Below are 14,187 nucleotides of genomic sequence, written 5' to 3'. Positions count from 1 at the left end.
CAATTAAAGACCTATTAAGATCATTTTAGGCAAAAGAGCTGAAAAATGATCAAAAATGAGGATTTACTGGTTCATCACTTTCGACCAATAGGTGGCGCTGTGTCCAAATTGTTGTGGTATGGTCAGAGTGAGGTGACAATGACACTTGCAAAGTTTGGTGTCAATATGTCAAAGCACTGAAGAGATACAGCTTCAAGTGTCGTTTTTGCATCATGCCTCAAATTCTTTGCTCTGTTATACAAAAACCGTTTGACATATCGACTTGAAATCCATAACTTTTTGTCGGCATGGTCTGAAGATGACACGGTTCAATTTTGGTGAAAATCGGAGCAACGGTCTAGGAGGAGTTCGAAAAAGTATGTTTTTAAAGAAAAACAATATGGTGGACAGGAAGTTCAGCTGACTATAGCAAATTTGATATCCGTGTTCTCGGCATGACCCAAGGAATCTACTGAGACCAGTTTCATTACAATTGATTAATATATTCAAACGTTATTAACATTTTTGTAAATTTCATAATAACTTTTGACCACAAGGTGGCGCTGGTCCGAAGCTTGTCAGGCTCCTTCAGGGCATTGTGCTGATGACCCATACCAAGTTTCGTAACGATACTTGAATGCATTCATAAAATACAGCATTTTAGCACAAAATTCAAAATGGCCGACGGCCAAAATGGTTGAAATGGGAAAATTGGATATCATTCGACTCGGCATGACTCCCCGAATCCAACGAGACCAAAGTTATGATTTTTGGACAAACCCATCGGAAGTTATAAGCGAAAATATCAATTTTTCATATTTCCGCACCAGTAGGTGGCGCTGCTCCGAAACACTGCATGATGCCTCAGGTCATGCTTGTGATGACATGTACCAAGTTTTTGTCTGAATAAGATAAAGCGTTGCGGAGATACAGCTTTATGTCTATTTTCCCAAGCACTACGTACAATTCGTTCGCGTGTTTTTCGAAAACGGTTTGAGGAATCGACTTGAATTCCATAACATTTTGTTGGCATGGTCTGAAGATGATCTGGTTCAATTTTCGTAAAAATCGGAGCAACGGCCTAGGAGGAGTTCGAAAAAGTAGGTTTTTCAGAAAATTCAAAATGGCGGAAAAATTTTCATGACGGAAAATGAAGTCATAGGGTGCGATCGATTCGTCTTGACCCAAGGAATCAGAGGAAAAAAGAATTTTGTTTCTAGCCCTTACGGTTCAAAAGTTATTAACATAAACATAAGTGCAACTTTGAACAGCTGGTGGCGCTAGAGGGATTGAGTTAGAGACTCCAAATTTGCTATGGACATAGCTCAGACTGTCCTCTAACTGTGTGCCAAATTTCATAACTTTCCCGCAAGCGGTTCTATGGGTTGCCATAGACTTCAAGAGCGGAAGAAGAATAATAATAAATATAGCTGCAAGCAGCAATTACGGGGCCAAGCACAAAAACAGCACAAGAAGCCAGCCAACATGGCTGGGAGCATCAGACCAACAGCAGCAGTGAGCAATTAGAAAAAAAAGTTATTAGCATTTTTGTCAATTTTGTTATAACTTTTGACCACAAGGTGGCGCTGGTCCGAAACTTCTCAGGCTCCTTCAGGGCATTGTCCTGATGACCCATACCAAATTTGTGAATTTTGGTCAAACCCATCAGAAGTTATAAGCAAAAATAACCATTTTTCATATCTCCACTCCAGTAGGTGGCGCTGCGCCGAAACACTGTATCTTGCCTCAGGTCATGCTTGTGATGACACGTACCAAGTTTGGTCTGAATATGTTAAAGCATTGTAGAGATACAGCTTCAAGAGTAATTTTTGCAGCATATCTCAAATTCTTTGCTCCGGTATACGAAAACAGTTTGACTTATCGACTTGAAATCCATAACTTTTTGTCGGCATGGTCTGAAGATGAGACGGTTCAATTTTGGTGAAAATCGGAGCAGAGGTCTAGGAGGAGTTCGAAAAAGTAGGTTTTTAAAGAAAAACAATATGGCAGACAGGAAGTTCAGTTGACTATGGCAAATTTGATATCTATGTTCTCAGCATGAACCAAGGAATCTACTGAGACAAGTTCCATTACAATCGGTCAATATAGTCAAAAGTTATTAGCATTTCTGTAAATTTTGTTATAACTTTTGACCACAAGGTGGCGCAGTGCTGAAACTTCTCAGGCTCCTTCAGGGTATTGTGCTGGGGACCCATACCGAGTTTCGTAACGATACGCTAATGCGTTCGTAAAATACAGCATTTTAGCACGAAATTCAAAATAGCCGACGGCCAAAATGTCCGATATGGGAAAATTGGATATCATTTGACTCGGCATGATACCCCGAATCCAACAAGACCAAATTTATGATTTTTGGACAAACCCATCAGAAGTTATAAGCAAAAATATCCATTTTTCATATCTCCGCACCAGTAGGTGGCGCTGAGCCGAAACACTGCATGGTGCCTAAGGTCATGCTTGTGAAGACATGTACCAAGTTTGGTCTGAATATGATAAAGTGTTGCAGAGATACAGCCTTACTTCTATTTTCGCAAGCGCTACGTACAATTCGTTCGTGTGTTTTTCGAAAACGGTTTGAGCAATCGACTTGAATTCCATAACTTTTTTTCAGCATGGTCTGAAGATGATCTGGTTCAATTTTCATGAAAATCGGACTAACGGCCTAGGAGGAGTTCGAAAAAGTAGGTTTTTCAGAAAATTCAAAATGGCGGAAAAATTTTCATGACGGAAAATGACGTCATATGATGCAATCGATTCGTCTTGACCCAAGGAATCATAGGACAAAAGAATTTTGTTTCTAGCCCTTATGGTTCAAAAGTTATTAGCATAAACATAAGTGCAACTTTGGACAGCTGGTGGCGCTAGAGGGATTGAGTTAGAGACTCCAAATTTGCTATGGACAAAGGTCATTCTGTCCTCTAACTGTGTGCCAAATTTCACAACTTTCCCGCAAGCGGTTCTATGGGCTGCCATAGACTTCAAGAGCGGAAGAAGAAGAAGAATAATAATAAGCGTACGGAACGCCAACAATAACAATAGGTGCCTAAGCACCTTCGGTGCTTGGCCCCTAATAATAATAAGCGTACGGAACGCCAACAATAACAATAGGTGCCTAAGCACCTTCGGTGCTTGGCCCCTAAATATAGCTGCAAGCAGCAATTAGCAATTACGGGGCCAAGCACAAAAACGGCACAAGAAGCCAGCCAACATGGCTGGGAGCATCAGACCAACAGCAGCAGTGAGCAATAAGAAACAAAAAGTTATTTGCATTTTTGTCAATTTTGTAATAACTTTTGACCACAAGGTGGCGCTGGTCCGAAACTTCTCAGGCTCCTTCAGGGCATTGTCCTGATGACCCATACCAAATTTATGAATATTGGTCAAACCCATCAGAAGTTATAAGCAAAAATAGCCATTTTTCATATCTCCACTCCAGTAGGTGGCGCTGCGCCGAAACACTGTATGATGCCTCAGGTCATGCTTGTGAAGACACATACCAAGTTTGGTCTGAATATCTCAAAGCATTGTAGAGATACAGCTTCAAGAGTAATTTTTGCATCATATCTCAAATTCTTTGCTCCGGCATACGAAAACGGTTTGACTTATCGACTTGAAATCCATAACTTTTTGTCGGCATGGTCTGAAGATGATACGGTTCAATTTTGGTGAAAATCGGAGCAACGGTCTAGGAGGAGTTCGAAAAAGTAGGTTTTTAAAGAAAAACAATATGGCGGACAGGAAGTTCAGCTGACTATGGCAAATTTGATATCTATGTTCTCAGCATGACCCAAGGAATCCACTGAGACCAGTTTCATTACAATCGGTTGATATAATCAAAAGTTATTAGCATTTTCGTAAATTTTGTTATAACTTTTGACCACAAGGTGGCGCCGGTCCGAAACTTCTCAGGCTCCTTCAGGGCATTGTGCTGATGACCCATACCGAGTTTCATAATGATACGCTAATGCGTTCGTAAAATACAGCATTTTAGCACAAAATTCAAAATGGCCGACGGCCAAAATGGCCGAAGTGGGAAAATTGGATATCATTCGACTCGGCATGATTCCCCGAATCCAACGAGACCAAATTTATGATTATTGGCCAAACTCATCAGAAGTTATAAGCAAAAATACACATTTTTCATATCTCCGCACCAGCAGGTGGCGCTGCGCCGAAACACTGCATGGTGCCTCAGGTCATGCTTGTGATGACAGGTACCAAGTTTGGTCTGAAAAGGATAAAGCATTGCGGAGATACAGCCTTATGTCTATTTTCGCAAGCACTACGTACGATTCGTTCACCTGTTTTTCGAAAATGGTGTTTTTCCATAACTTTTTGTCGGCATGGTCTGACGATGATCTGGTTCAATTTTCGTGAAAATTGGAGTAACGGCCTAGGAGGAGTTCGAAAAAGTAAGTTTTTCAGAAAATTCAAAATGGCGGAAAAATTTTCATGACGGAAAATGACGTCATAGGGTGCGATCGATTCGTCTTGACCCAAGGAATCAGAGGAAAAAAGAATTTTGTTTCTAGCCCTTACGGTTCAAAAGTTATTAACATAAACATAAGTGCAACTTTGGACAGCTGGTGGCGCTAGAGGGATTGAGTTAGAGACTCCAAATTGGCTATGGACATAGATCAGACTGTCCTCTAACTGTGTGCCAAATTTCATAACTTTCCCGCAAACGGTTCTATGGTCTGCCATAGACTTCAAGAGCGGAAGAAGAAGAAGAAGAAGAATAATAATAATAAAAAAAAAAAAAAAAAAAAAGAACGCCAACAATAACAATAGGTGCCTCCGCACCTTCGGTGCTTGGCCCCTAATAATAATAAAAAAAAAAAGAACGCCAACAATAACAATAGGTGCCTCCGCACCTTCGGTGCTTGGCCCCTAATAAGCGTACGGAACGCCAACAATAACAATAGGTGCCTAAGCACCTTCGGTGCTTGGCCCCTAATAATAAGCGTACGGAACGCCAACAATAACAATAGGTGCCTAAGCACCTTCGGTGCTTGGCCCCTAATAATAATGTCTCAGCAAAGACCAAACATATTTATTTGTCTCGGCACACGTCCGCTAACAGTAACACAGTGCATCAAGGCTTGCTGTTGTCTTGGCTACCTTACAAACGGCGATGGAAACAACAGTGAATTTTTCCCCCTTTTGTGGTAATTTACCACTATTTTCTATGATCTTCTGCTTGCATTGGATGCTTTATTTTCATCTTTAGTCAATTGGGGCCCATCACAAGGGCTGCGGGGGTGTCCTATACGCCCATGTTTAACACGTACTGCAAATAAACATTATTGTAGTACTGGGCAAAGCCGCTAGGTGGCGCATGAAGATGAAGCTCACAAATAGAAAGTAGGTGAAAAGTAATTATATTTTGCTGCGTCATTAAGTAGAATGGTGAATATGAACAGTGACACATAATTAACAATCCACGCGATATACAATATACAATACTATGAATTTAGTTACATACAAGCATCAATTAAATCTATAAAATGAAGAATTAAACTTGTTAGGAATGCAATACAGCAGAACTTGTACACGCGATTTGATATCCTACTTCAGCGACTAAACATACGGTGGCCCAGTAGTGCACAACACAACGAAATTAAAAAAGCAAACATAAGTTCACAACACAACGAAATAAAGCCACAACACAATGGAAATAAGCCACAACACAACAAAATAATGCCACAACACAACGGAATAAAGCCACAACACAATGGAATCAAGCCACAACACAACGGAATCAAGCCACAACACGACGGAATCAAGCCACAACACAACGGAATCAAGCCACAACACAACGGAATCAAGCCACAACACAACGGAATAAAGCCACAACACAAAGAAATAAAGCCACAACACAAGGAAAATGCTCCCGACCACTTGGGGGCTCTCAGAGCTCGGTAATATTACTATTCCTTGCCACTGTTCTATAAAGTCGACAGTTTTACAAAGATATCAATACCATGATTACTTTTAAGTATGTAAGCATTGTATATCGACATGAAATATTAATTAAAAATCAACTACGTTCACAATAGCTTCATATTTATACTTGTGAATGATTTGACGCAATGATAAAGGGAACATCCACCAATTCCACCAAGTGGTTAAAACGTATAATTTGTATTCATTAAAATTACTTTTAACATTTAAAAACAGACATGTTCAAATTCCAAAGGTTGTTAGTTCCTGTTGGTAAGACTGACAAGCTTTGGAATTTGAATATGTCTGTTTTTAAATGTTAAAAGTAATTTTAATGAATACAAATTATACGTTTTAACCATTTGGTGGGAATGGCAGACGTTCCCTTCATCATGCGCCGTGGTATCGCGTCAAATGATTCACAAGTATAAATATGAAGATAAATATGCTCTGAGAGCCCCCTAGTGGTCGGGAGCATTTCCGTTGTGTTGTGGCTCGATTTCGTTGTGTTGTGAACTTATGTTTGCCTTTTTAATTTTGTTGTGTTGTGCACTACTGGGCCACCGTATAAACAAGCTAGCGGTAATATACATATACAATCACACAGTCACTTTACAAACATAAATAAAGAGTCTCCTATTAAAGTATAGCAAAGCACACTTACATTGTTTCAGTGACTCACAAAATAAATGTCCACTTTATGGAAATTTATCATTAATGTTCAGCCTCAGAACACTTGATGCTCCTATCTCTTCAGCGAGCAATCACTGACTGACGTCACAGTAAAAAGCGCGCTTATTGGCTGTGACTCCTTATCAAGTACTGTATATATTATAGTATTTACAACACTTTGTTAATGAATGCTAGACAGCATAGGCTGTAGTATACTTTAGTTTTTACTACAGTAAACTGCGTGTAGTATAATATACCCTATAGTTTAAAGAAAACTTAGTAAAGTAGGCTATTGGATATTTATATTAGGCTACTAGTTGTTATATTACCACAGTAACTAGCTGAATTACCACAACAAATCAAGTACTTTACTATAGTATGGTTCAAACACACTATTATTTACTATACATTACAGTATTTTTTCACCTGGAGAGCTACAAGAGTCATTAGTCAAATAGCTTCTTAAGGCTAGATATTTCGCCTTTATGTGCTACAAGTCTTGTATTTTGCTCTTCAATATGAATAACGACCAATGGCACGCGATCAACAGCCTAGTTTATTTAAATCTCTCGCATGCAAAATTCCAGGTGCATAGTGTAAACCTTAGTCATAAAAGCTATTAAAGGGACATAACTACTGCACTATATCAACAGACAAGCACAGAGAGCCGAATACGTAGGCTAGACAGTGCTTGTGATTTATATATTAACTTTAATTTTAAGTGTAATTGTTTTTTATAGGCTATCAACCACACAGAAACACATGACAGCCTCAGCGTATATTAAATATATAATATCAAAAGTATGAGCTTTATGTTCATATTTACTGACCTCGTGTAGGCATTAACATAAAGAAAATATTAACCTGAAATGATGACTCTGAAGACTTTAAACTTAAAATCTTAAAATCATTTTATTGACCACAGACACTGTATAGCCACAACCTGATGGTAAAAACAAATCAAGTGAGATTCATCAAATAGAATAGCGAATGTTAGCTAATAATAGTTATCGCTAGAAGTGAGTGGAAGTAGATTGTTTGGAGCTTTTTACAACGGGCTAGCAAGCATATTCACACAAAAGAAATGTTAAACAACTGTTAGTTTACAACAATACACTTACATTAATATACAAGACATATCTCTTGTTATTTTTCCGAAAATTTCCCACTCGATTTGAGCAAATCAGGTAAAGATGTTGAAAAACACCTATTCCCGTATGACAACACCCCAAAAGCGGGAAACGCCCCTTTTTGTTCCGCAGAGACCTCCTTCTCATTGAACTTGAGACTTATCGGAATTCAAATGTCTCTTCAACTTGGTCTGTGACCAATCAGATTTTGTTGCTTACTGCCTTCAGCCAATCAGAGCTGCTGACGTCACGGTCCTCATCTGAATCCCCCTCCCTCTGTCACTCAGGTGAATTATATTGTTGCAATGTATCATTTATTTAAAGCTGCAGTCCACAGTTTTCCTCTTTGTCACCATCTCTGTCTGAAACCTGCAATTGCAGTCATATGCGGAACAGTTATCTGTACTTGCATTGTGCCTCGGCACAGCTCGTCAGCGTGGATGAATCTAATGTTTGCTGTCAGTCATCGCACCGGTGTGGATATTTTACTTCAGAATCACAGATTCTACGTCTTGAAAGTATGACCAATATAAGAATTTTCACTGGAAAATATCAGCTGAACAAGTAAGTGTCTGCCATTTTTGTTCCGACCAACTGAGGAAAAAAGCATTATGCTGCATTCACACCGAACGCGTTTGGGGCGTCTGATTGGCGTTGCCAATGATGATTAAATCTAACGATCACTTAGCTCGGATCATGCCAAACCTTGCAAATTGAAAAGGTGCTACCTTGCCTTAGCAGCTTGCATTATCCACTGCTATAATTAGCATCAGCTTGCTCCTAAACAAACAAAGAGCCCAGCATCCCGTTCCCTTTCTATCCTTCTGATCGTTTATCTTTCCTTTAAAATGGTTATTTTTACCTGATTTATATGTGCGGCAATCATTAATCTCAACACCCTTTCCGGTCATGCCTCACCAATTCTCCCCCAGGTCCTAGTGTCCCCCTATCACATTCCTCCCCCCCAAATTTTGTCGCAGTCCCGTCAAAAGGACATAAATCGCTTATTTTAGGGGGGAGCTACCAATCCGCATGCCAACACTCTTACAAATTCATTTCTAACGGACAGCTTCATCGTGGCAGGTTATGTGGATTAGAATGACGGCCCGCTGTTACTCTTGAAGTTCTCCTCAGTTGTCCTTGCTGTCCAGTCTCTCGCTGGCCCGTACATTCAGGCTGGTCATACTGGCTCTGCTGACCTTCTAATAAAGGATGTACAGGAACCACAGGGTTATTGAGATGACAATCTATCAAAGGATGAAAAACCACAATTGAATGGTTAGGGTTTTCTACATCAGGTTCAATATTTTGACTAGGAAGTCCTAAATCCTCGGTAAATCCAGGAACTGTCTGTGGCTGTATACCAGGGATGTTCACGAGTCTTTTATCTGGAGTCCGAGTCAAGTCTGAAGTCTTTAAGCTGGAGTCCGAGTCAAGTCTGAAGTCTTTATCACTGGAGTCTGAGTCAAGTCTGGAGTCTTTTGTCACGAGTCCGAGTCGAGTCTCGAGTCATTAAAAAAAAAAAAAAATTCTCATAATCAAATCCTATTTTTTATCCTAGTTGTATTATATAGACAAAATAATGATCTTTCTGTAATCTGTTTTATTTGAAATTAAGGTCCTATGATGTAAGGGATAATGTACATCCAGTTTGTTACTTTATAATCCATTACAATGTACAAAACAGTCGTCCTGGCAACACAAGTAGTCATTTTCAATACAGTCGCTAAACGGAGACAAGATGGCGCCAGTGAGTCACGGTTTGTTATACAGCAGTTTGTTATACAGTTTCGTTGTTATTGACGACAGTCATTATCAGAAAATATTAAACTTCGGAATGTTTAAGAATGTCAATTTAAAACTCTACACATGCTGATTGTGATACATTAAAATATGAGCTTTAAGTAATAAATGGATTAACATCTCTTTCTATCTCTCTCTCTTATGGACACACATTAAGAAAGAGAAAAGCTGCATATAATACGAAAAGATTGATAAAACGTAGTGCTAGGTTTAAAGTCTAGATTTTTTTGTGTTCATATTTTAACAGGCTGGCAATTAAAAAGAGCCATGCAGCTTCACCACAGTATAATAGCTAGCTGTATGAGTTAATGTGACTAACCTTTGTGGATGCGATGTCTCAAAAAAATTGATGATGTTGTTCCAGTGTCTTTAATTGTTTTCCCACATTCTGTGCGTCTAGGTGATCTGACGTGATAATAACCCAAACGAAAGAACATATGGCACGGTGGTTCCCGTCATGTTGCATGGGACTCTTATTATGACATTTCTGAGTTTATGCACACGGACATACATAATCAAAGTGTATGACAAGAGTCCAATCTACCATGATACATACGGAAATATATGTGACGGAGATAGTATAAAACCATTTAAACACAACACAAATTCTTTATTATATCAGTAGTTAACCCTCTGGAGTCTGAGGCTGATTTGGGGCTTGGAGAAGTTTTGACATGCCCTGACATTTGTGCTTTTTTCAGTTGTTCATAAACATATAAATGACAAAAGTGTCATTACACTGTATTCAGCACAAACTAGGCTACAATAATATGTGAGGAACATGTATGTACATGTTTGTATTTTTTAAGGAATAATGTTTATGCGTGGTTATTGAAAAAACAAAAACTTAAGTCACTGAAATAAGGCCAAAAAAAGTATATTAAATCTATGTTCACAAGACTTTTGGGTATTGGAGGTTGTAGACTAGAGTTTTTGCTTCAGAATTATGTAAAAATTATGCTGCCTACTCCTTCATATAAAACAATATATTGATTTAGTTTTTGTAAGACACTTTTTGTCAAGAAACACAGTATGCATGGGGGCGTGAATCTGCATGAATAATGGGCCATTTACACCTGAGAAGACAAAGGAATCACATAGTAATGATCTGAAATGACTTGCATATTAATGAGGCCTATCAGTCAGGTAGGCTGTGAAAAAAACCCTCTGTAATAATGTCTCAGCTCATCATAAACAGCAATACTGTGAAATATTATTACAATTTAAAATAATGGTATTCTATTATATTCTTTAAAATATAATGTATTTCTGTGATGCAAAGTGTCTGAACAATTATGTTACCTCTATGGCATTTCATATAGGCTTTTAGCTTAAAAGCATGCACATTTGGAGAAATATTGATGGATTCTTATATATTTATGTCAATTTTCTATACTGAGAAATAATATTTATCGTCATCACTATGAGTGCTGGATACTGTGTTTTTAATTCATACTTGCAGCCGGAGGGCGCTCTTTACACCTTTAGTCCACAAATTCATAATATAAAGAAGAAAAGGAACTAGGAACTAATGGCATGTCTTCTAGAGATCGCTAACCATTGCTTTAACATCAAAATAAACACTTTTCAAGACAATAAATACACGATTGAGACGATGAATGCATGTATTGCCTCTGAATTTGCGTCTGAATAGCGCTGGCTCTGTGGGCGTGGCCGCATTAGCGGATAATGAGCTGAATCACAGACTTCTGACATGGCTCTCTTTTCATACAGATTACATAAAAACAGAATGTTTGTTTTCGATTTGACTTGCACGATTTAAAACCTGACATTTCAACATTTCTTTAGACGTAAGTGTCATTTATTTGTCATTAGTATTCATAAGTTACAGTTCATTTTCTGAGAACTATCAGATTGGACTTCGTTCAGAGGGAGAGGAGAGATCACACATCATGTTAGTTTTCTTTATTTTACAAAAAGCACAACATTGTGTTTTTACTCTAAGTGTACACAAATAAAAGAAGATATTCTATAGTTTCAATTGATATATTACTTATGTCTCTATGACAAGAAATGACGGAGTATTTTAAGTCTGTTTAGCTGCAATGTGAAAAAAACTGGTAACTGCGGTTCTTGTCCAAACATCAACATGTGAGGGGAATGACCAGTAGATTGATGCACCATTGCATTATAAGCAAACAACATCTGTGGAAGGTGAACAGGCCAGTTACATTTCTTTTCAAATGGCAAAGTGCGAAGCAAATCATGAAGTGTCCTATTAAAACGTTCACACTGGCCATTCCCTTGTGGCCTATATGGTGTTGTTCTTGTTTTAACTACCCCGTACATGTAACATAGTTGTTGAATCAACACGCTCTCAAAAGACCTCCCTTGGTCTGAATGGATTTGGTGGGGTACTCCAAAAATATAAAACCAGTGATTGACCAAAGCTTCTGCTACAGTACTGGCAGACTGATCTCTGGTAGGAATGGCTTGAGTGTACTTTGAAAAGACAGCAGTCATTATTAAAACGTTCTCTTTTCCATCAGAGGAAGGCTCTAAAACAGTAAAGTCTATTGCCAAAATGTCAAGTGGTTTAGAAGCCAGTAAATGGCCCATAAAACTGCGTACCTTTGGCTGGACGGCCTTGGCCAGTCTGCATCTTTCACAGTTTTTACACCATCGTTCAACATCTTGACTCATACCTGGCCAATAACATCACCGTCTCACCAGGTCTGTTGTCCTTTCAATTCCTTGGTGCCCATGGTCATCATGGAGACTTGTTAACACATCCTCTCTTAACACCTCTGGAAGCACTAACTGATAAATTTCCTTGCCTCCATCCTGTGACATAATTCGTCGGTAGAGAGCACCATCTTTTTCCAACATCTTGTTCCATTGCCTACAAAGTTCTAATAATTGTGGAGATGCAGTCTCTCTCTCCTCACGATTTGGGCCTCTCTGATGCTTCCAAATACCCAGAAAAGGGCCAATCACCAGATCTGCAGCCTGCAACAGTGTAATGTCCCCTTTTGTTCGTGCTGGAAGCGTAGTCACTGCCTCCTGGGTAGCCTGCATGTCAGGACAGCTCAGCTCTTGAATCGCCTGTTTCAACAGAACTGGAAACTGCATTTCCATTTGCCTTTCCAGGCTTATATGGAATCTCTAAATCAAATGCTGCCAGTTGTGATGCCCATCTTTGCTCCACAGCTCCATGTTTTGCAGATTGATAATGGCTCAATGGATTATTGTCTGTAAAAACCAGACACTTGTTTCCCAACAAATAATCCCTGAATTTATAAACCACTGCCTACTTTAGGGCTAAAAATTCCAATTTCATGGAACTATAATTCTGCATGTTACGTTCAGCTTTTCTCAGTCCTCTACTAGCATATGCTGTAGGCCTTATTTTACCATCTTGTTCTTGCGTACTGCACCCAGTCCATGATGGCTGGCGTCTACATCCAGAATAAAAGATTTCTTGAAGTCTGCATAAGCTATCACAGGAGCAGATACCAACTTGCTCTTTATTGTCTGAAATGCTTGCTCACATACTTCTGTCCATTGCTCCTCTAAAAATTTCTTTGACATACCTCTGTGATTTTTAGGCAGCAAGGCAACAACCAGGGCATTCAATGGCTGTGCTATTTTTGAAAAGTTTGCAACAAAACGATGATAGTAGCTTGCAAAGCATAAGAATGATCTCACTTCTTGCAGATTTTGAGGTCTCCTCCACTCTGCCACAACTGCGATCTTATCTGGATCCATTGATACTCCATCTGAAGACACCACATGGCCTAAGTATTTCACCTTGTGTTGAAAAAGAGAACACTTGGTCAATTTTACTCTCAAATTCTCCTCATCAAGTCTGCACAGGACCAACTCCAGTCATTGTACATGCTGTTCAAAGGAAGATGAGAACACAATTACATCATCCAAATATAGCAGCAGAGACTGAAAACTCTGATCTCCAAAAATGCACTCCATAAGTCTCTGAAAGGTACTTGGTCCACTGCACAGGCCAAAAGACATACGATTAAATTCAAATAATCCAAATGGTGTACAGAATGTGGTTTTAAAACGATCTGCCTCTGCCACAGGCACTTGGTTGTACCCACTTGCTAGGTCGAGTGTGAAAAACCATTTGGCCCCAGACAATGCATCCAGGGATTCATCAATTCTAGGAAGGGGGTATGCATCTTTGAGTCTTAGAATTTAATTGCCTATAATCCACACAAAGCCTCAAAGCACCATCTTTCTTCTGGACCAAGACAATGGGTGAGGCATATGGACTGCAGCTCTCCCTTATAATCTGGGCTTCTAAAAGCTGCCTAATATGTGCTTTTACAGCCTCATACTGGGATGGGGGCATTCTCCTATAACGTTGTCTAACTGGAGCCTTATCAACTAATGGAATCTGATGTTCTATTAAAGAAGTACAGCTTAAATCACCATCTCCTTTTGAAAACACTATATTTAGACACCAGCTTTTTAACTATTGTCTGCTGCTCAGGATTCAAATTTGTAAGGTTTAGACCATCCAAGCTTGTCAAATCTGGCTCAACTTCAACACTATATTGCTCAATAAAGGCTATCCACCCCTCTGAAGTCAGTCTCTCCTTAAAATCGACTTCAGAAGCATCAAGAATATCTGCAGGGTACAAAGCATCCAGCAATG

This window comes from Megalobrama amblycephala, linkage group LG20 (genome assembly GCF_018812025.1).
Source record: "Megalobrama amblycephala isolate DHTTF-2021 linkage group LG20, ASM1881202v1, whole genome shotgun sequence".
Lineage (NCBI taxonomy): Eukaryota > Metazoa > Chordata > Actinopteri > Cypriniformes > Xenocyprididae > Megalobrama > Megalobrama amblycephala.
Note: the sequence above shows the minus strand (reverse complement) of the source record.